Source organism: Carlito syrichta, unplaced genomic scaffold, assembly GCF_000164805.1.
Source record: "Carlito syrichta isolate Samal-C Ts95f unplaced genomic scaffold, Tarsius_syrichta-2.0.1 Scaffold309502, whole genome shotgun sequence".
Classification (NCBI taxonomy): domain Eukaryota; kingdom Metazoa; phylum Chordata; class Mammalia; order Primates; family Tarsiidae; genus Carlito; species Carlito syrichta.
In genome coordinates, this window is record NW_007253598.1 from 252,095 (window position 1) to 273,288 (window position 21,194).

Consider the following 21,194-nt stretch of genomic DNA (forward strand, 5'->3'; position numbering starts at 1 on the left):
GGGAAATGGAGAACAACTTGGAGCAAGTCATCCAGGAACTAATCCAAGAAAACTTTCCCTATTTCACCAGAGATGTGATCAGTTAAGCACAAGAGACACAGAGAACTCCCACAAGACACCAAATGAGAAAACCAACCATAGACACATAGTAATTCACCTACACAAAGTAGGCACAAAAGAAAAAATTATAAAGGCAGCAAGAGAGGAAGATCAGACTACCTCCTGGGGCAAAACAATCAGAATAGCAGCAGACCTATCATCAGAAACACTACAAGCAAGAAGGGACTGTAGTCCAATATTCAAAGTCCTCAAAGATAAACAATTTTAACCAAAAATTTCCTACCCAACCAAGCTTAGCTTCATTAGTGATGGAGAATTCAAATCCTTCCCAGACATACAATCCCTAAGAGGTTGTTCAGCTTCCAGACCAGCTCTACAGGTGACACTTAAAAAGATATTAAGCACAGAAGACAGGAGAAAAAAAAAAAAAAAAGAATGACCACACATTTCCCAAGAGAACACAGGGCCCAGAATCAACAGAGAAAATTATGCAACAAGAAACTGGAAAACACACATATACATCAACCCCTAAGGCAAAAAAAACAAACAAAGGAAAAACTTTATGAGAACCTCATGACAGGGATAAACAATCACATTTCAATAATCAGCACGAATGTGAATGGACTAAATGCATCACTGAAAAGAAAGAGATTGGCAAACTAGGTAAGAAACCATGACTCAATTATTTGCTGCTTTCAGGAAAATCATCTCACAAAAAGGAATGCACATAGACTCAAAGTTAAAGGACAGAAAACGAGTTTCCAGGCAAATGGATGACAAAGGAAAGCAGAAATCACAATCTCAATATCAAACAAAACAGCTTTTAAGCTACCAAAAATTTCAAAAAGATGTAAAAGAACTCTACATAATGATAAGATTTCAACCCATCAACAAGAAATACCCATCTTAAACATATATGCAGCCAACACAGGAACACCAGCATTTATAAAGCAACAACTAAGTAAACTAAAAAAAGATATTGACTCTAACACTATTATAACATGGGACTTGAATACTCCACTAGCACCCTAGATAGATTATTGAGACAAAAAAATCAACAAGGAGATCCAAAACCTAAACTAAACACTCAACCAAATGCACATAACAGATACCTACAGATTATTCCACTCAACAGCCACAGAATATACATTCTACTCATCACCACATGGCATGTACTCCAAGATTAATTACATCCTTAGCCATAAATTAAGCACAAAAAATTCCATGAGGTTGAAAGATTGCCATGCACCTTCACAGTCCATAGTAGAATAAAAAATAAATATCAACACCAACAAAATTTCCCCAAATTCCACAAAGACATAGACACTAAACAGCATGATACTGAACAACTACTGGGTCAACACTGAAATCAAAGCAGAAATTAAAAGATTCCTGGAAACAAATTTAATTGAAGAAAGGTCTTACCAAAACCTCTTGGATGCCATGAAATCAGTTCTAAGAAGAGAATTTATATCTCTACTAGCACACATCAAGAAAATGGAACGATCACAAGTTGAAAGCCTAGCAAATTACTTAAGGGAGCTGAAAAGAAAAACCACCAAAACCTCAACTTTAGCAAAATAATCCAAATCACTGAAATTAGAGCCCAAATATAGGAGATAGAAGATAAAAATATCATAGAAAACTTCAGCAAAACAAAAAGCTGGTTCTTTGAAAGAACTAACAAGATTGATGGGCCCCTAGCCAGAATGAACAATAAAAGGAAAGAAAAAGCCCAAATAAACACAATCAGAAATACAAAAGATCAAATCACAGCTGACCCCACAGAAACACAAAAGATTATCAGAGATTACTGTGTACACCTTTATGAAAACAAACTTGATAACCTAAACGAAATGGAGAACTTTCTGACATCACACAACCTCTCCAGGTTGAAACAAGAATACACCGAGACACTAACTATACCAATAGCAACCCAAGAAATGGACTCAGTCATATAAAAACTACCTAAAAAAAAAAAAAAAAAAAAGAATCCCTGGACCAGATGAATGACTTCCCAGCAGAATTCTACAAAATATATAAGGAGAGGTGATACCAATCCTATCGAAAGTATTCCAGGCAATTGAGAAAGATGAAATTCTTCCCAAATCATTTTACAAAGCTAACATCACACTGGTAAAGATTCCAACAACAAAAAAAGAGTACTACAGGCCAATATCCCTTATGAATATAGATACAAAAATTCTCAACAAGATTCTAGCAAATTGGATACAAAATCACATCTCAAAAATCATCCACCATGACCAAGTAGCTTCATCCCCAGGATGCAGGGATGGTTCAACATTTGCAAGACCATAAATGTCATTAAATGCATCACCAGATATAAAAACAAGAACCATATTATTATATCATTAGATGCAGAAAAAGTTTGTGATAAAATCCAGCATTGCTTCTTGATAAAATCCCTCAAACACCTAGGTATAGAAGGAACATACCTCAAAATAGTTAGTCCCATTTGTGATAAACCCACAGTTAACATATTGCTAAATGGACAGAAATTGGAAATGTTTTCCCTAAAAACTGGAAAAAGAAAAGGCTGCTCACTCTCATTCCTCTTGTTCAACATTGTGTTGGAAGTCCCAGCTAGGGCAATTAGACATTAAGGAAATCAGGGGTATCCAAATAGGAAAAGAGGAAGCCAATTTATCCCTCTTTGCTGATGATATGATCCTATACCTTGCAAATCCAAGAGAACTTGTCACAAACCTGCTTGCAGTGATAAAGGACTTTGGCAAAGACTCGGTGTACAAAATAAATGTGCAAAAGACAGTTGTATTTCTATACACCAACAACAAGCAGGCAGAGACCCAAATAAAAAGCACAATCCCATTCACAATAGCCACACACAAAAAATGAAATACCTCAACGTCCTCCTAACCAGAGAAATGAAAGACCTTTACAATGGAACCACAAAACACTTGAAAAGAAATCCAAGAACACACAAACAAATGGAAAACGATCAACATCGTTAAAATGTCCATCCTACCAAATGCAATACCCATTAACTTACTAACATCATTCTTCTCAGAACTGGAAATGACAATACAGAAAATCATATGGAAACATAAACGTCCATGAATAGCCAAATCAATTCTTAGCAAAAGAAACAAAACAGGAGGTATCACACTTCCAGTTTGTTAATCAAATTTTACTATAAGTCTATGGTAATCAAAACAGCCGAGTGTTAGTATAAGAACAGGCATATAGACCAATGCAACAGGATAGAGATTCCAGAAGCAAAGCCTTATTTCTCAACCAACTCATCTTTGACAAAGCCTCCAACCACAACCACCGGGGAGAGGAGAATCTATTCAGTAAATGATGCTGGAAAAACTGACTGATCACATGCAGAAGATTGAAATAGGACCCTACCTATCACCATACATAAGAATTAACTCTAAATGGATCAAAGATGTAAACATAAATCCTCAAACTATAAGAATCTTAGAAAATGCAGGAGACACTCTTATGGAAACTGGAACTGGTAACTAATTCCTGATAAGAATCCTAAGTCCCCATACCATAAGAAATAAGATAGATAAGTGGGACCTCATCAAACTGATGAGCTTCTGCAAAGCAAAAGAAACCAACAAGAGAGCAGAGAGACAGTCCACAGAATGGAAAAAAATATTTGCCAACTGTATATCTGACAAAGGACTATAGACCTAGGATCTACAAGGACCTCAAACCCACTGAAAGGGGAAAAAAATACAGCCTCATTAAACAGTGGGCAGAAGACATGAATAGACACTTCTCAAAAGAAGACATATGGGCAGTCAACAGACACATGAAAAAGTGCTCAGCCTCACTCATCATCAGAGAAATGCAAATCAAAACCACATTGAGATACCACCTAAACCCAGCAAGAATGGCCATTATTAATAAAACAAACAACAACAGATGCTGGTGAACAGAGAAAAAGGAACGTTTCTACACTGCTAGTAGAAATGCAAACTATTGCAACCTCTTTGGAACACAGTGTGGTGGTTTCTGAAAGAACTAGAAATTGAACTTCCATATGACCAAGCAATTCCCGTATTGGGAATATACCCAGAGGAACTCAATCATTCTACAAAAAAGATACCTGCACACATGTGTTTGGTGCACCACTATTCACAATGGTAAAAACATGGAACCAACAACGCTGCCCATCGAAGCTGGACTGGATAAAAAAGGTGGTACATACACACAATGGAATATTATGCAACCATAAAGAAAGACAAACATACGGACGTTGCAGCAACTTGGATGGATTTAGAGTCAATCATACTCAGTGATCTCTCACAGAAACAGAGTGACATGTTCTCACTCATAAGTGAAACTCGAACAATTATTATAATACTCTAAGAAATGGGTTGGCAGTAGAGGGAAACTGTCAAGGAAGGAGGTGATCGTGGCATTTGAGGGACACTGCTAGGGGAGGAAGGGCCACACACCTCATCCACAAATAGGGTTCCTGCTTAATCAACATGTGTATACCTAACTCTGAATTGTACCCCACATCTTTATAATAAAAATAAATTAATAAATAATAAAAAATTACTTTGTTAAACTAAGTTTTGATTTTATTTTCCTAGAAGGTAATAAAGATCATTCTTCATAAAATAAATGGGAAGGAAAATGGAGGAAGACAGGATTCGGGAAATGGGACACATGGACAATGGATCCCAAAACAATGGATACGAAAGAATCTGAGAAAGATCAGTAAATATTAAAAGAGGATAATGAACCAAATAATTTTGAACTTTGCAATAAGCTTATGCTTAGGTATCTTTTTTATAGAATGATATGAATTCCTCTGGATATATTTCCAGAAGGAGGATTGCTGGGTCCTATGGAAGGTCAATTTTTAGTTCTTTTAGAAATCACCACACTTATTCACAAGAGCAAAAACATGGAATCAGCCATGCTGCCCATTGAAAGTTAACTCGATTTTAAAAACATGATACATATACATAATGGAATACTATGCAGTCTTAAAGAAAAACAAAATTATTGACTTTGCAGAAACTTGGGAGGATTTAGAGTCTATGATATTTAGTTATTTATCACAGAAATAAAGATCTGAGTACTAAATACACTCACTTATAAGTGAACCCTGAACATTTATCATAATACTATAAGAAAGGGGTTGGCAGTAGTGGTATACTGCCAGGGGAGGGAGGGGAAGCACATAACATCAATAAGAGTATGCGATCTCAAACCAGGTAAAGTGGGGACCAAAGAGAGGCCCAAAGTTTACTCGCATGATGACCACTTATGTATGTAATCCTGAATTATATCTCACATCTTTAAAATAAAAATAATAAAAAAGAACTATGCAAAAAGATGTTAACATAAAAATGAGAAAATTATTAACCCTGTGACACAAAAAAAAGTATTTATCTTACTACTGTACAGTTTTAGTCATAATAATATGAAAACATACTAATTACTCAATTAAAATTGGAATGTAATTAGTCAAGGAATTAGGGAAGACGTAAAGGGCAGAATTGAAACAGATATTCTGCATTTTTTCACAATATGAAGTCTAAAATGTATAAATAAAAAAGTAATACACATATAGTATTTAGAATAAAACAACAAAAATTACAGTTGTTCTGGAAACACAACTAGAATGAGGTTATTTGTTAGAATTTTGTTCCACAAATGTTTTTGTATTTTATTTATTGAGCTATTATTAAAGTGAGGATTCAACATGGCTGAATTGAAGAAACTGGCTTATGCCTCTTTTATGGTTCAAACCAAAATAACGAGAGATCCTCAGCATTCAGAGCAGGACAAGAGTAAGAACACTCCACATGATCCACCAGAGAAACAGCAGGACCCAGAGAGCAACCAGGAGAGAAATTGGCAGTCTAAGAACCAATCACCTCCTCAGACAGGTTGCCAGTGAAACAGCAAGCAGCAGCCTCTGCACGTGGGAAAAGAGTGAGTGTGATAAATTCATAGCTTGGTGTCCCTGCCATGGACTTAGATTACCCTAGAGCCTCTTGGTTCTACAGTCCTACACAGTAAACTGCCTGGATACTGGATAACTCCATGCTGCTAGAACACACATGGAACTGTGCAAGCAATCAAGCCCTAAATGACTGGCTGCACCACTGCCCTGTGACTAAATTTTTACAGGCTGCGTTCTACAGTCAACAACCAGACCAGGAAAGGAATGGTAAGTCTTGATGCATTTACATGCCCCAAGGAAAAATTCTGTCATGACCTAGCTTACTTAACAGGCTGTTCTGCCCACCTCTCTGGAAAGTTCAATAAATCCGAAATGTTGACAGTCCCCATAGCTCTACCCATCACCTAGATCACCTGTTGAAAAACATAGGCCAAACAGACAGCTCACAGCTGGATTTCTCCTTCAAGTGCCACATCCTGACTGGAAGTCAACTGTCAGAGCTCATTACAATATGTGATGCAATAATACAGACAGAGTTTGGGAAAGTCTGTTCCCAGACCTCAGCTAACAGCACTATTTAAACCACCCCAGCTACTCAGGAGGCCTTGAGTCTGTGTATGTACCCGGCACAGCACTTCCACAGTTGGCAATTAAGAAAGCTATCACACTAAGATTAGGAAAAAAACAAGAAAATTTTACAGATTTTATATCATCACTCTAACAACCCTATTAGAGCTGGTGCTAGCACCTCCTTCTGGGAAACCAGAGAAGTGATCAACTCAACTTTATTCTACCTAACATTGCCCCCTTCTCAGGAGATAAGAGCAAAGCCTATTTCACTGCATGTTTTAAAGAACAGTTCATAATCTCAGGTATCAAAGAGACTCCAGGGATATCAGTGATCAACTCTCTTTAGTTTTCAACTTGAGCCTTTATATAACTCGATCCCTTGCAGGCACCCCTAAACACTACCTAAGTTGTGGCAACTTTGTAGGATGGCTAGACCCTGAAGAGTCACAAGATTCCGAGCTATTGGGCTGTCATGGATTACTACTCCTAGGTATAGGAGAAGTGCACCTTGTCAAGGTAAGCATCCCAAGGGACAAATAAATAAATAAACCTAGAATGCAGCTTTTTCCGTGTCCCAGATCTGCCCACCTGAGGGAATTTATTTTTACTTTTTATATATTTATTTTTACCAGAGACAGAGACACACTGCACAACTCAGTATTCAGTGGGCTAAGGCAGTGGGTTCTGCCCCAGAAGATGAGCAACCCTGGTGCCTGAAAAGGATCTTGGAGAAGGAAACTTTTTCACCTCCTTACCCACTACTGTAGATATTTGTTTCTTTTGCAGTAACTCAATGCAACTTCACTGGTTAATGCCCTTTTTGTGGTATTTTGAGATAACTGCAAACTTATGGGAAGTGTGCCCTTCAACGCCAATTTTTTACAAGGGATGAAATACCACTCTCCTTCTACACAAAATATCAATGTTCCTTAAGACGGGTGGAGGTGCATACCTGATCTAAAAATACAGCACAGCAGGACAAGGTTATAACATCAAATTGGACGACTTTCCCATGAGCCTACTGGCATAGTTAAAGTGGATGTCTCACTTCCCCTGCAAAACTTTTACAACTCTATTAGGACTGAGACTTAAGTCCACATAGGGGTATTGTACATAATGACCTGTTTCAGCTACAGTCAGCTCTCACGCATAGGTGTCTCCTAATCACCTGATGACAGAACAGTTCAGCCAAGAGAAAGTATACTAGGGAGAAAAAGAACAAACTACACCATTTGAAAAAAAAAATTACCTTCCTGAGTTCTCTGGCATTATAGAACCACTGGACAGTGAACTTACACATACAGTCAGTAATTGCTACTGCAAACAGCATCTGAGAAAACAAATATACAAAGATGTTGTATAGCCAAATAACTCATGCGGATGCTATACCAATGAAAGAATTCAAAGCTAATGCTTCTTAAGCATAAAGTATACACACTAAAGGCATATCCCTAGTGAAAAAAAGAACAATTAAATCAGAAAACAATTTAACAATTAGAAGAAATTGTGTACTTAAATGAAAAGGAAGCAGAAAAATATAACTGACCAAAAAAAAAAAAAAAAAGTTTTTCAACTCCCCAAGAGATCACACTTATACTTCAGCGATAGATTCTAACTAAAGTGACATCTTTAAAATACCAGAGATAGAATTCAAAAGGCTGATTATAGCATAGCTCAATAAGACTTTTAAAAAGTTAAAATTCAACATAGAGAAATAAAAAATTCTTCAAAGAAACAGATGCTTAAAAATAATTTCTGACCTTTTGGAAATGACAGACTCAGCAAGGAAAGTGAAAAATGCAGTGAAAGTTTTTAAGGTAGACTGGACCACATTTTTTTATTCCCAGTACTTAAAAACAAGAATTTTTATTCCCAGTACTTAAAAACAAGAATTTTTATTCCCAGTACTTGAAAACAATCGAATAATAATTAAAAAAAAATCAAGAGATCAAAAGAATGTGTTTTTTTTGTTTGTTTGTTTTTTGTTGTTGTTGTTTCCCAATTTGGTGGGCTGTTTTTTCTCATTCTCTTAATAGTTTCTTTTGCTCTGCAGAAGCTTTTCAGTTTAATGGGGTCTCACTTTTTAAATCCCTTATGGCATTTGCTTTTGGAGAATTGATCAAGAATTGTTAGCCGACTCCAATGTGTCTTAGAGTGTTTCCTATGTTTTCTTCTAAGACTCTTATAGTTTGAGGTTTTACAATTATGTATTTGATCCATTTGGCGTTGATTTTTCTGTATGGTGATAGGCAAGGGACCTGTGTCCATCTTCAGCATGTGGTCAGCTCGTTTTCCAAGCACCATTTACTGAACAGGTTCTCCTCTTCCCAGTGTGTTTTGGTGACAGCTTTGTCAAAGATGAATTGATTGAGAAACTGAAGTTTTGCTTCCAGAATCTCTATCCTGTTCCATTGGTCTATATAACTGTTCATGTACCAATACCAGGCTATTTTGATTATTGTAGCTTTATAGAGTTTAAAGTCTGGAAGTGTGATACCTCCCACTTTATTTCTTTTCCTAAGGATTTTTTTTTTAGCTATTTATGGTCTTTTATGTTTCCATATGAATTTCTGTATTGCCCTTTCCAGGTATGAGAAGATTGATGTTGGTAACTTAATGAGTATTGTGTTAAATCTGTAGATTCCCTTGGTAGAATGGACATCTTAACAATGTTAATAGCTCCAATCCATGAGCTTGGAATATTTTTTTCATTTGTTTGTGTTTTCTTTGATTACTTTGACAAGTATTTTGTAGTTTTCATTGTAAAGACTTTGCCAACTGTGTATCTGACAAAAGCCCAACATCCAGGATCTACAGGAATTCAAACGTGCTGAAATGAAAAAAACAACCCTACCAAAAAATGGGCAAAAGATATGAATAAAGACTTCTCAGAAGACATATGAGCAGCCAACAGATATATGGGAAAAAAAGCTCAGCCTCACTAATAGTTAAAGAAATGTAAACTAAAACCACACTGAAATACCACCTAGTTCCAGTCAGAATGGCCATTATTAACAACTGAAAAACAGCAGATGCCAGTGAGGATGTGGAGAAAAAAGAATGTTTCTACATTGTTGGTGGGAGTGTAAATTAGTACAACCTCTGTGAAAACAGTGTAGTGATTCCTAAAAAAATCTGAAAATTGACCTTCTATATGGCCCAGCAATCCCCTTTTGGGAAATATACCCAGAGGAACTCAAATCATTTGATGAAAAAGATACTTGTGCATGCATGTTTATTGCAGCACTATTCACGACAGCAAAAACATAAAACAAACTGTTGCCCATCAAAAGTGGACTGGATAAAGAAAATGTAGTAACATATACATGGCGTAATATTACACAGTCATAAAGAAAAGCAAACTTATGAACTTTGCAGTAACTTGGATGGATTTAGAATCTATAATTCTCAGTGATCTATCACAGAAACAAAGATCTGAGTACCACATGTACTCACTTATAAGTAGATCCTGAATATTTATTATAATCCTATAAGAAAGGGATAGGCAGTAGTGTGTCATTACTGAGAGGGAAGGGGCAGAGGCACACAACATACTCACCTCAAACCAGGTGAAGTGGGGACCAAAGGGAGGCCTAAACTTTTCCTGTACAATGACCACATATGTACCCAACTCTGAATTGTACCCCACATTTTTAAAATAAATAAAATAAAATAAACCAAGAGAATAGAACAAAAACTCTGAGAAATTGATTATGGAATAAACAAACAAACAAAAACTCTAACAACTATAGGTGTTCCTGAGGAGGGGGAAAAAAGTAACAGATTTGGAAAAGCTATTTGAGAAAATAATTGAGAAAAATGTCCCTGACTTTGCCAGATAGTTAAATTTAAATATTCACTTACCAAAATCTCAAAAAATTATCCTGGAAGAAAACATTGCAAAAATGTCTTTCTCATGGCACATAGTCATTAGGTTATACAAATTCATCATGAAGGAAAAAAGAAATCTAGGAACAGTGAGAAAAAAAGCATCAAAAATATATAAAATTAAATCTGTCAGAATAACAGCAAATTTTTTTGACAGAAACCCTATAAACCAAAAGGGGTTAGGTCCTATACTTAATCTCCTCTAACAGAATAACTGTCAGTCAATATTTTTTTTAACCTGCAAAACAAAGCTTAATAAATGAAGGAGAAATTAAGTTTTTCTTAGACAAATGCTGAGGGAATTTACCACCACAAAACCAGCTCTACAAGAAATGCTCAAAAGAGTTCTAAACATTGAAATAAAAGGTCAAAATACACCGGGCTCGGTGGTTCAGCCTGTAATCCCGCGCCTTTGGGAGGCTGAGGTGAGTGGATTACCTGAGCCCGCGGGTTCAAGACCCGCCTGGGCAGGGAAGACCTCATCTCTACAACAAAATCAAAAAAATTAGCTGGGCGTGGTAGCGCGCACCTTAATTACTCGGAAGGCTGAGGCGGAAGAATCGCCGGAGCCCAGCAGGTCGAGGCTGCGGTGGCCGGGAGCGGCCACTGCACTCCAGTCTGGGCGACAGAGTGAGACTCCAACTCAAAAAATAAAATAAAATAAAAAGTCAAAATACAACACTTGAAAAACACTGGAAATTATAAAACTCTCAAGATTTTTAAAACACCAGTGCAACAAAGAAAACAAAGCGACTGAGTCCCAATCAACATGATGAATAATAGAGCACCTAACCTATTATTGCTACTTTGAATGTAAATGGTTCAATGCCCAGCTTAAAAAATATAGATTAGCAGAATGAATACATAAAAAAATTCCCACAATTAAAATATCTGCTACCTTCAATAGAGCCACTTAACTTCAAAAAACTGCTATACTGAAGGAAAACTTCTGGGAAAAAATATGCCAATTAAAACCAAAAATGATAAGTAGTCAATCTTATATAAGATAAAACAGACTTTAACTTAACAACAGAAAAAAGAAAAATAAAGTAATTGTGTAATAATAAAGGGAAAAACCAGCAAGAAGATATAATAGTTTTAAATATTCATGGACCTAAAACCAGAGGTCCCAGCTTTATAAAACAAATTGTATAACACTTAAGAGATAGACAACAATGAAAAATATTGGAGACTTCAACATTTCACTGACAGATATAGACAGATCAGCAAGGCAGTAACTTAACAGCAACAGCAACAAAAAAAGGAATTAGAGAGAACTCTAAAATAAATGGACCTAGCAGATGTCTACAGAATGTTTTTACCTCCAAACTACAGAATATACAGTTTTTCTCATTAGTACATAAAACATATTTCAAGATAGACCATACTATATACCACAAAACAAGTTTCAATATGTTCAAGAAAGTCAAAATCATATCAAGGAACTTCTCAGACAATAGCAGAATAAACTAGAAATCAACTCCAATGGAAACTATCGAATCAAACATGTGCATATAAATTAAATAATCTGCTTCTGAATGATTTGTAGGACAACAATGAAATCAAGATGGAAATTTAAAAATAATTTAATGAATACCAGCAATGGCACAAGTTATCCACATTGCTAAGGTACAGCCGAAGTTGTGCTCAGTGGAAAGTTCTAGTGCTTCAGGTCTACATAAAAAGACAGAAAGACCACATATTGTCAACCCAACATCACACCTCAGGAATTAGAATAGTAGGAGAAATTCAAACTCAGAGCTAGAAGAAAATAAATAACAAAAATCAGAGCACAACTAAAATATTTACCCCTCCCCCCAAAATACAAAGTAGCAAGGAAATGAAAACGTATCCTTTGAGAAGATGGAAATTGACAGACCACTGAGTTGAATAAATAAAAATAGAAGAGTCAAATAAGCTCAATCAGAAATGAAAATTGAGACATTACTACAAATACCATGGAAATACAAAACACTGAGACTATTATGAACACCTCTATCAATACAAACTAGGCAACATAGAGAAAATGATTAAATTCCCAGAAACATACAACTCCTTTCAACATTGAATCAGAAAGAAATAGAAACCGTAAATGGACCATTAATGTGAGATGACTAACCAAAAGTATCCCCCAACGAAGAAAACACACAAACAACAACAAAACAAAGCCCTGTCTAATTTAAAGTCAAAGTCTACCAGGGCTTCAAGAAAGTACAGGGACCAATTCTCCTGAAGCTATTCCATAAGTTTAAGAAGAAAGAAATTATCTCTAACTCATTCTAAAACCATGTATTATCCTGATGTCAAAGTTAAAGTATAAACACACACACACACACACACACACACACACACACACACACACACACTCCTACAGACTAATTTCCCTGATGAACACAGATTCAAAAATTCACAACAAAAAATTAGCTAAATGAATCCAACAGCATATAAAGCATAGTAATTCACCATAATTGAATGTGTTTTACTCTAAGAATAAAGTATGTTTCAATATGCTCAAGTCAATAAATGAAATCAACAACATAAACAGAATTGAAAACAAAAATTATGTGATCATTTCAGTAGACACAAAGGTTCTTCTAAAAATCCAGTATCTGTTCATGATTAAAAACAAAACTCCTGGGAGCATAAGCATAAAAAACAAAGCCATATACATCAAATTCACAGCAAACAAGCATCATGTTGATCGAGATTCCTCCCCACCCCGCCCAGAACTACTTCAAGTCAAGGATGTCTAGTTTTACCACTACTATTCAACATATGCATGGAAACCTAACCAGAGAAATCAGGCAAGAGAAAAAAAATTAGAGGTATCAAAATTGGAAAGGAAGAAATCAAACTATCTCAGTTTGATGATTGTATGATTTTATACCAATGAAATCCCAAGTACTACAAAAGACACCTGGATTTAATAAATAAATTTAGTGAATATTGATTTACAAAATTAACACACATATTAGTAGCACTGATACACACTAATAGTAGCAAAATTGATAACTGAATCAAAACCTCAATCCCATTACCAATAGCTGCCAAAAAATAAAATACACAAGAATATATTTAATCAAGAAGGTGAAAGATATTTATAATAAAAACTCCAAAACACTAATAAAATAATTCATAGAGAACACAAGCAAATAAAAAAAGCATTATATGTTCATGGATTTGCAAAAGCAACATTGTTAAAATAATACCCAAAGTAATCTACAGAGTCAATGCAATTCTTATTAAACTACTAATGTCCTTTTTCACAGAATAAAAAAAAAACAAATTTGAAATTCACATGGAACAACAACAACAAAAAAGTCCAAATAGCCAAGGCTATCTTAAGCAAAAAGAATTAAACTGAAACCATCACATTATCTGATTTAAAATTACTTTACAAAACTGTAGCATCTCTAAAGTGTGATACTGTTACAAGGGCAAACAAATGAACCAATGAAACAGAATAGAAAATCCAGAAATAAAACTAAATTTTGACAACCATCTGATTTTTGATAAAGTAAGCAAAAATATTCTCTGGGAAATTGACACCTAATTCCACAAATGGTACTGATAAAATTAGCCATATGTAGAAAAATAAAGTTGGTTCTCTGTCTCTCACCATATACAAAATTTAACTCAAGATAGATTAAAGACCTAAATATTATATTTGAAGCAATAAAAATCCTAAAAGAAAACTTAGAAGGTACTCTTCTCTACTTTGGTCTAGGCAAAAAAAAAAAAAAAAATTATACTTAAGACCTTAAAAGTAAATGCAACAAAAGCAAAAACAAATGTGTCACTTAATTAAATGAAAAAGCTTTTCCACAGCTAAAGAAATACTCAACAGAGTGAATACACAATCTACAGAAAGGGAGAAAGTGTTGCCACTATACATATGACAAAGGACTGTAATCCAGACTCTAGAAAGAACACAAGCAAATCAGTAAGAAAACAACAAATAACCTTACTAAAAAGTGGGCAAACAACAGAAACAAACATCTTTCAAAAGATGATATACAAATAATTGACAAACTATTAAAAAATGCTTAACATTACTACTCATCAGGCAAATGTCACTTAAAACCTCAATGAGATACCACAAGTTATTTTTTAAAAATTTAATAAAAGATGTTGGTACAGATGTAGAGAAGGGGGAGAGCTTATATACTGTTGGTGGTAATGTGAATTGCTATAACTTTTATAAGAATCAGTATGGACACTTCTCAAAGAACTAATACAATTCAGAAATAGAAAATAATGAAATAATGTATTTGCCTCAAGATGGATGATATTCAAGACCATTATCCTAACTGAAGTAATTCAGAAATGGGTAACTTCATGTTCTTACTTATAAGTGAGAGCTCAACTATGTGTCTGCAAAGGCACATAAAGTGGTTTAATGGACATTGGAGACTCAGAAAGGGGAGAATGGGAAGGTAGAATGATGAAAAATTAGTGATCAGGTATAGTTTGTACTAATGAGAGCATGGGTATATCTAAAGCCCATACTTCTTCACCACTATACAAAGCAGCCATGTGACTAAAAGTCATTTGCACAAAAAACATTACTGAAATAAATGAAATAATTTATTCATATTTATGAGACTATAATTATTCATATTTATGAGACTATAGACTTGGTTTTTCTTTTCTTTTCTTTTTCTCTTTCTTTTTTTTTTTTTTTTTTGAGTTGGAGTCTCACTCTGTCGCCCAGACTGGAGTGCTGGAGTGCAGTGGCACGCTCCCAGCCACTGCAGCCTCGACCTGCTGGACTCTGGCAATCTCAGTTGTCCAAATGGCTGGAACTACAGACCTGCGCTACCACGCCAGGCTAGTTTTTGATTTATTGTAGAGATGAGGTCTAGCCAAGTGGCCAGGTGGATCTTGAACCCACAGGCTCAGGCAATCCACTCGCCTCGGCCTCCCAAAGTGCTGGGATTACAGGCTGAGTCACAGAATCCGGACTGGACTTCCTTTTTCTAACACAAAATTTAATAAATTGGGTTACCTAAATTGTGTATTATGCTATAGGCTGGAAAATATGACATATGAATTGTTATTGATGTTTATTTAGAATCATGATATTATCTGGGCAGCTATCCTTGTACTGTTTTCCTGTTCTTCATGCCCTAAAGCACCCAGTCAACTGGAGTAGAAGCCTGAGCAACCCCTTCCCAGGGGTAGATTTCTTGGTGCTGCGCTGCTCTCTCTGCTCAATGCCCAGAATACCCCAAGTTCCTGGAGCTCTTATTCTTCTAGATTAGAAGTTTATGCCATTTTATCCTTCTTGAGCAGAGAACTCAAGGTAGAAGAGGTTCCCTAACACTTGGCTTAGACAAACTTCTGGGCACTCAGAGACCACACACCAGACCCAGCCTCCAAACCTGTGCCTGTGCTGACATTGAACCCATAGTGAACCTTCCAGGTTCGGCCTCACTTATATTGGTTCTGTCTTCTACAAAACTTACAAGGAGGAGCTGATACCAATTATACTGAAAATATTCTAGGCAATTGAAAAATATGTAATTATCTTCAAATCATTTTATGATGCTAACATCACACAGATACCCCCAAACTGGGTATCCAATAAAGAAAGACAAATACAGGTCAATATCCCTAGGAAACATAGATGAAAAAATTCTCAACATTATTCTAGCAAATTGGATCTAACAGCGCATCTCAAAAATCATCCACCATGAACAATAATAGCTTCAGGACTGTGTCCTTGTTACAAGATTGTGAGCTCCTTAAAAGAAAGGCCTAAGTCTTATTAATATGTTTTTTCCCTATGGTGTATCAGAGTGTTAAAAACACAGTAGGTACTTACTAGACGTTTGTTTTTAAAATTGATAGTTCAAGTTGTGTGAGAAAAACTAACATTTATTACTTATGTTCCAAGTGTTAAACATATCTCACAAAATGCTGTACACACTACCCATATATAGAAGTGAAGAACGTAGTCATTATTTTGATGAAGATTTGTAAATTCAGAGATTAAGCAACTTTTTCCCCAAAAGGCATGTAGCAATAAAATGCCAGATTCAAAATTGCTATAGTTGTTTGGAAAAATCAACATTTGTTTGATATCAACAATTGTGGTTTTCCACTACATCTGTGTCATAATTTCAGAAACTAGTATTTCTTTATGATCACTTAAAACGTTGAGTTACTTCAATGAATTTCTAAAATTAATTTCATGGCATTTAGTCACAGAATAAATCATTAAAAATTATAGAATATAAAATTTAAAAAATTACTTGTGAAAAATTCCAGGATTGTGCCAAATAGCATATTTTAAAAATTGAATATTAATGACCATTAGGGTGAACAAAAGGGATGAATGTATAATACTAATCAATATTTATTGACTTCTATTACCCATCAGGTGATTATCTGAGTATTAGAGGTCTGATATAATAATAAAGGCTAATTATAATATATATATGTAACTGTATATGTATACACATAAATATGTCAAGCAAATTAAAACCCATTATGTAATAATTTAGAAATTTTAAATAAATAATTTCCCTTTAAAAAAAAAAACTAAAAGCTGATTAATGAAGTGACTCAGTGAAGGCTCCATGGAACATGTGAGTTTAGAGCTTGACTTGTTATGATGATAAACTGGACACAAAATTGGAAGAACATTGCAGCCAAGAATAGTAATACAGCACAGGGTGTTGAAGTAAGGTGAAAACTATAAAACAAAGATATTCAGAAAACTGGTTCTACATAGTGATGTTGTGACATAAGATTAATTTTAATATATATGCATGTAAAACAAAGTTAAGCTCCACACATCTGTATTTTTTAAAGAACAATTTTCTAGTGTTTTTAGTGTAGACATAACTACTTAATTTAAATAATGAAATTTGTCATGGCAAATATAGGACAATATCCAGTAATTGTATTTCTATTCACAGAGACCTTTCTATTCATAATATTAATCTTCACACCAGGTTCTATAAAGGACGGCCAGGTGGTACAATGCTTAAAATATATATATTTGCAAATTATATAATCTGTGCAAACATTTGCATGCATAATTTATTTCAAAAACGTTTTAAATATTGTTTTTATATTAAACAGATCGAAACAAGTCTACAATATCACAAATAATATACTTTTTATTATAATTCTGCATATGTCTGCTTTTCTATTCCATTTATAACCCTGGTCTTAATGAATAAGAAAACTCCTTCAGTGCTTTCTGTCTCAATTCGTATTACTTTAGTTATGCCTCAATCAATTTGTTGTTATCAAAATTAACACTAAAATACGCTTAGTTTTTTTTTAGTTCATATATATTTCTTTGTTTAAAAAATTGAATTTCAATAGCTTTAGAAGAGCAAGTGTTTTGTGACTACATGAAAAAATTGTATAGTGATGAATCTAGGCTCTTATAACTGTCATCTAGCTAGTATACATTGTGCCTGAGAGGTAATTGTTATCTCTAACACCTTTCTGAATCTCTTACCTGATTGTTCTGGCTAGGACTTCCAATACTATGTTGAATAGAAGTGGTAAAAGTGGACATCCTTGTCTTGTTACAATTCTGAGAATAAATGATTTCAGCTTTTCCCCCTGTTTAATTTTATATTGGCTTTTGGTTAATCATATATTTAATTGAGATATGTTCCTTCTATGTCTATTTTGTTAATTTCATAAAATATTTTTTCTGCATCTAGTTACATAATATTTTTAGTGTTTAATTCTCTTCATGTGGTAAACTACATTTACTGACATGTATGTTAACCCATCCTTGCATTCCTGAAATAAAACCAACTTGATCATGATGAATTATATTTTTGATGAGCTGTTGATTCAGTTTGCTAATATGTTGTTAAAGATTTTGCATCTATGTTCATCAGTAGTTTTTGTTTGTTCTTTCCTCGTTTTGGTATCTGGGTGATATTGGCCTCATAGAATGAGATAGAAAATGATATTTTCTTCTCCATCTTTTGGAATTGCTTTAGTAAAATTGATACCAGTTCTATTTTGAATGTTTGGTGGATCTCAGCTGTGGATCTGTCTGGCACTGGGCTTCTTTTTTGTTAAAATATTTTTTAAATTATTTATTTAATTTTGCTACTCTTAATTGGTCTGGTCAAATTTTCTATTTCTTACTGATTTAAGATTGAGATGTTGCAGTTTTTCAGAAATTTATTTATTCAATCTAGGTTTTCCAGTTTCTTTGCATAGAGTTGTTCATATAGCCTTGAATAATCTTTTGTATTTCTGTGGTTTCAGTTGTAATGTCTTCATTTTTGTTTCTGTTTGAGCTTATTTGAATATTGTTTCTTTTAAAATAAATTGGCTAGCCGGGCTCGGTGACTCAGCCTGTAATCCCGCACCTTTGGGAGGCTGAGGTGAGTGGATTGCCTGAGCCCGCGGGTTCGAGACTCGCCTGGGCAGGCGAGACCTCATCTCTACAATAAATAAAAAATTAGCCACACGTGGTAGTGCATACCTGTAGTTCCGGCTACCTGGAAGGCTGAGGAGGAAGGATCGCCGGAGCCCAGCAGGTCGAGGCTGCGATGGCCGGGAGCGGCCACTGCACTCCAGTCTGGGCGACAGAGTGAGACTCCAACTCAAAAAAAAATAAAATAAAAAATAAATAAATAAATAAAAATAATAAATAAATAAATAAATAAATTGACTAGTGGTCTCTAAATTTTATCTTTTCATAGACCCAACTCTTTTTTGTTGTTGTTGATTCATTGTATTCATTTTTGTTGTTGTTGTTTGAATTTTGTTCAGTACTGCACTGATTTTTTAACTTCCTTCCCCCTTCAACCGTCTTGGATTTGGTTTCTCCTTTTTTTTTTTTTTTTTTTAGTTCCATAATGTATGACATTATGCTGTCAATATTTGGTCTTTCTGTATTTTTTAAATGTAGACTTTAAGCACTTAAATTTTTTTCTGAATACAGATTTGGCTGTTATAGTTGTCATTTATTTAGATAATTTTTAAAGTTTCTATTTTGATAGCTTAACAGCAATAGACAATCAGAGCAAAAAGTCACTGAAGAATCACTGAGCTTAAAATTATATGCTTGATATAATTATATTGTCATTATTTTAATATATTTAATATATGTCAATGATATTTTAAAAAATTATCATTCATGAGCAGCAGGCTTTTAAAATTATGTATTTTTATGGTTCTGAAAATTCCTCGTGGATTTAATTTATTTTATTCCTCTGTGATCTGAGAAGATGCTTAATATAATATTATTTTTTTTTAATTGTTGAGATTTATTTGTAGCTTATCATATGGTCTTAGAAAATGTTTTATGTGTTAATAAAAATAATGCATACTCTGCAGTTCTGGGATATACTATTCTGTAAATATCTGCTGAATCTATTTTTTCTAGAGTCCAGTTTAAGTTCAGTGTTTCTTCATTGACTTTCTGCTCTGATTGTCTATTGATGTCAGTGAAGAATTAAAGTCTCTTACTATTACTCTATTGCACTCTATCTTTCTTCTTAGATGTAGCAGAGCTTGTTTTCTAGTGGTGAGAGCTCCGGTGATAGTGGCATATATATTTAGAATTGTATATTTTTATTGAATGATCCCTTTATCATTACATAATGACCTTCTTTATCTTTTAGCCCTGTTGTTAAAGTCTGTTTTATGTGATATTAGAATAACTTTTCTATTCATTTTTTTAAAATTTGCATTTGCATGGCATATTTTTCCCACTACCTTAACTTGAGTTTATAGTAATATTTTTGAATTAAATAGATCTCTTGAAGCAGCAGATGTTTGAATTGTGTGTTTGTATGTGTCAGTGTATTTTAATCCATCTGTCAACCTATGTCTTTTAAGCAGTGACAAGTAAATTATTGACATCAAAACTAACATTGATAGGTGAGGTACTATTCTAGTCAACTAGTTATTACCTAGTTGCATTGTTACTGTTTTATAAAATCTGTAAGTCTTATACATTCAAATGTTTTCTACTGGTATATGTTGATCTTTTATTTCAATTTTTAGAGCTCCTTTGAGCATTTCTTGTATAACCCATCAAGTAATAGCAAATTTCCTCAGTGTTTGCCTCTCTGGAAAATATTTTATTTCTTCTATGTAAATTAGTGTGGTAGAATTCTTGGCTGCCAGGTGTTCTGTTTGAGAAGAGTGAAGATAGGATTCTAATTATTTCTGGTTTCTAAGATATTTTTTTCTATTAAGAAGTCTGCTGTTAGTCTAATATGCTTACCTTTTGTCTCATTGCTCTTAGAATTTTTGTCTTTATATTTATTTTAGATAACCTATTGACTTCATGCCTTATAAATGCCTTTTTGCAAAATATTTTTCCGGAGTTCTTTGGAATTATATCTGGATGTTTAAATATCTAGAAATAGCAGATAATATTTTCATAATTATTTCCTCAAATAAGTATTTCAAATTTTTTTTTATTTCTTCAACTATGATTCAACTTTTTTATTCAGCTATGATTCTTAGTTTTGTATGTTTTAGATCCTACTGTTTACAGATTTTATTGTTATATTATTTTTTTAAATATTTTTATTTTTATATTATTTTGTCAGTTTTAATTTGAAGCCTTGTTTTCAAGTTGTGAAATTCTTTATTCTACTTGGTCTAATCAATTGTTGATATTTTCCACTACATTTTGTAATTCCTTAGTGGAATCTTTCATTTCCAGACGTTTAGCTTGCATTTTAAAAATATCTACTTTTTGGAAAATTTTATTTTCTTGTCTGAATTATTTATTAACTTTTATGTT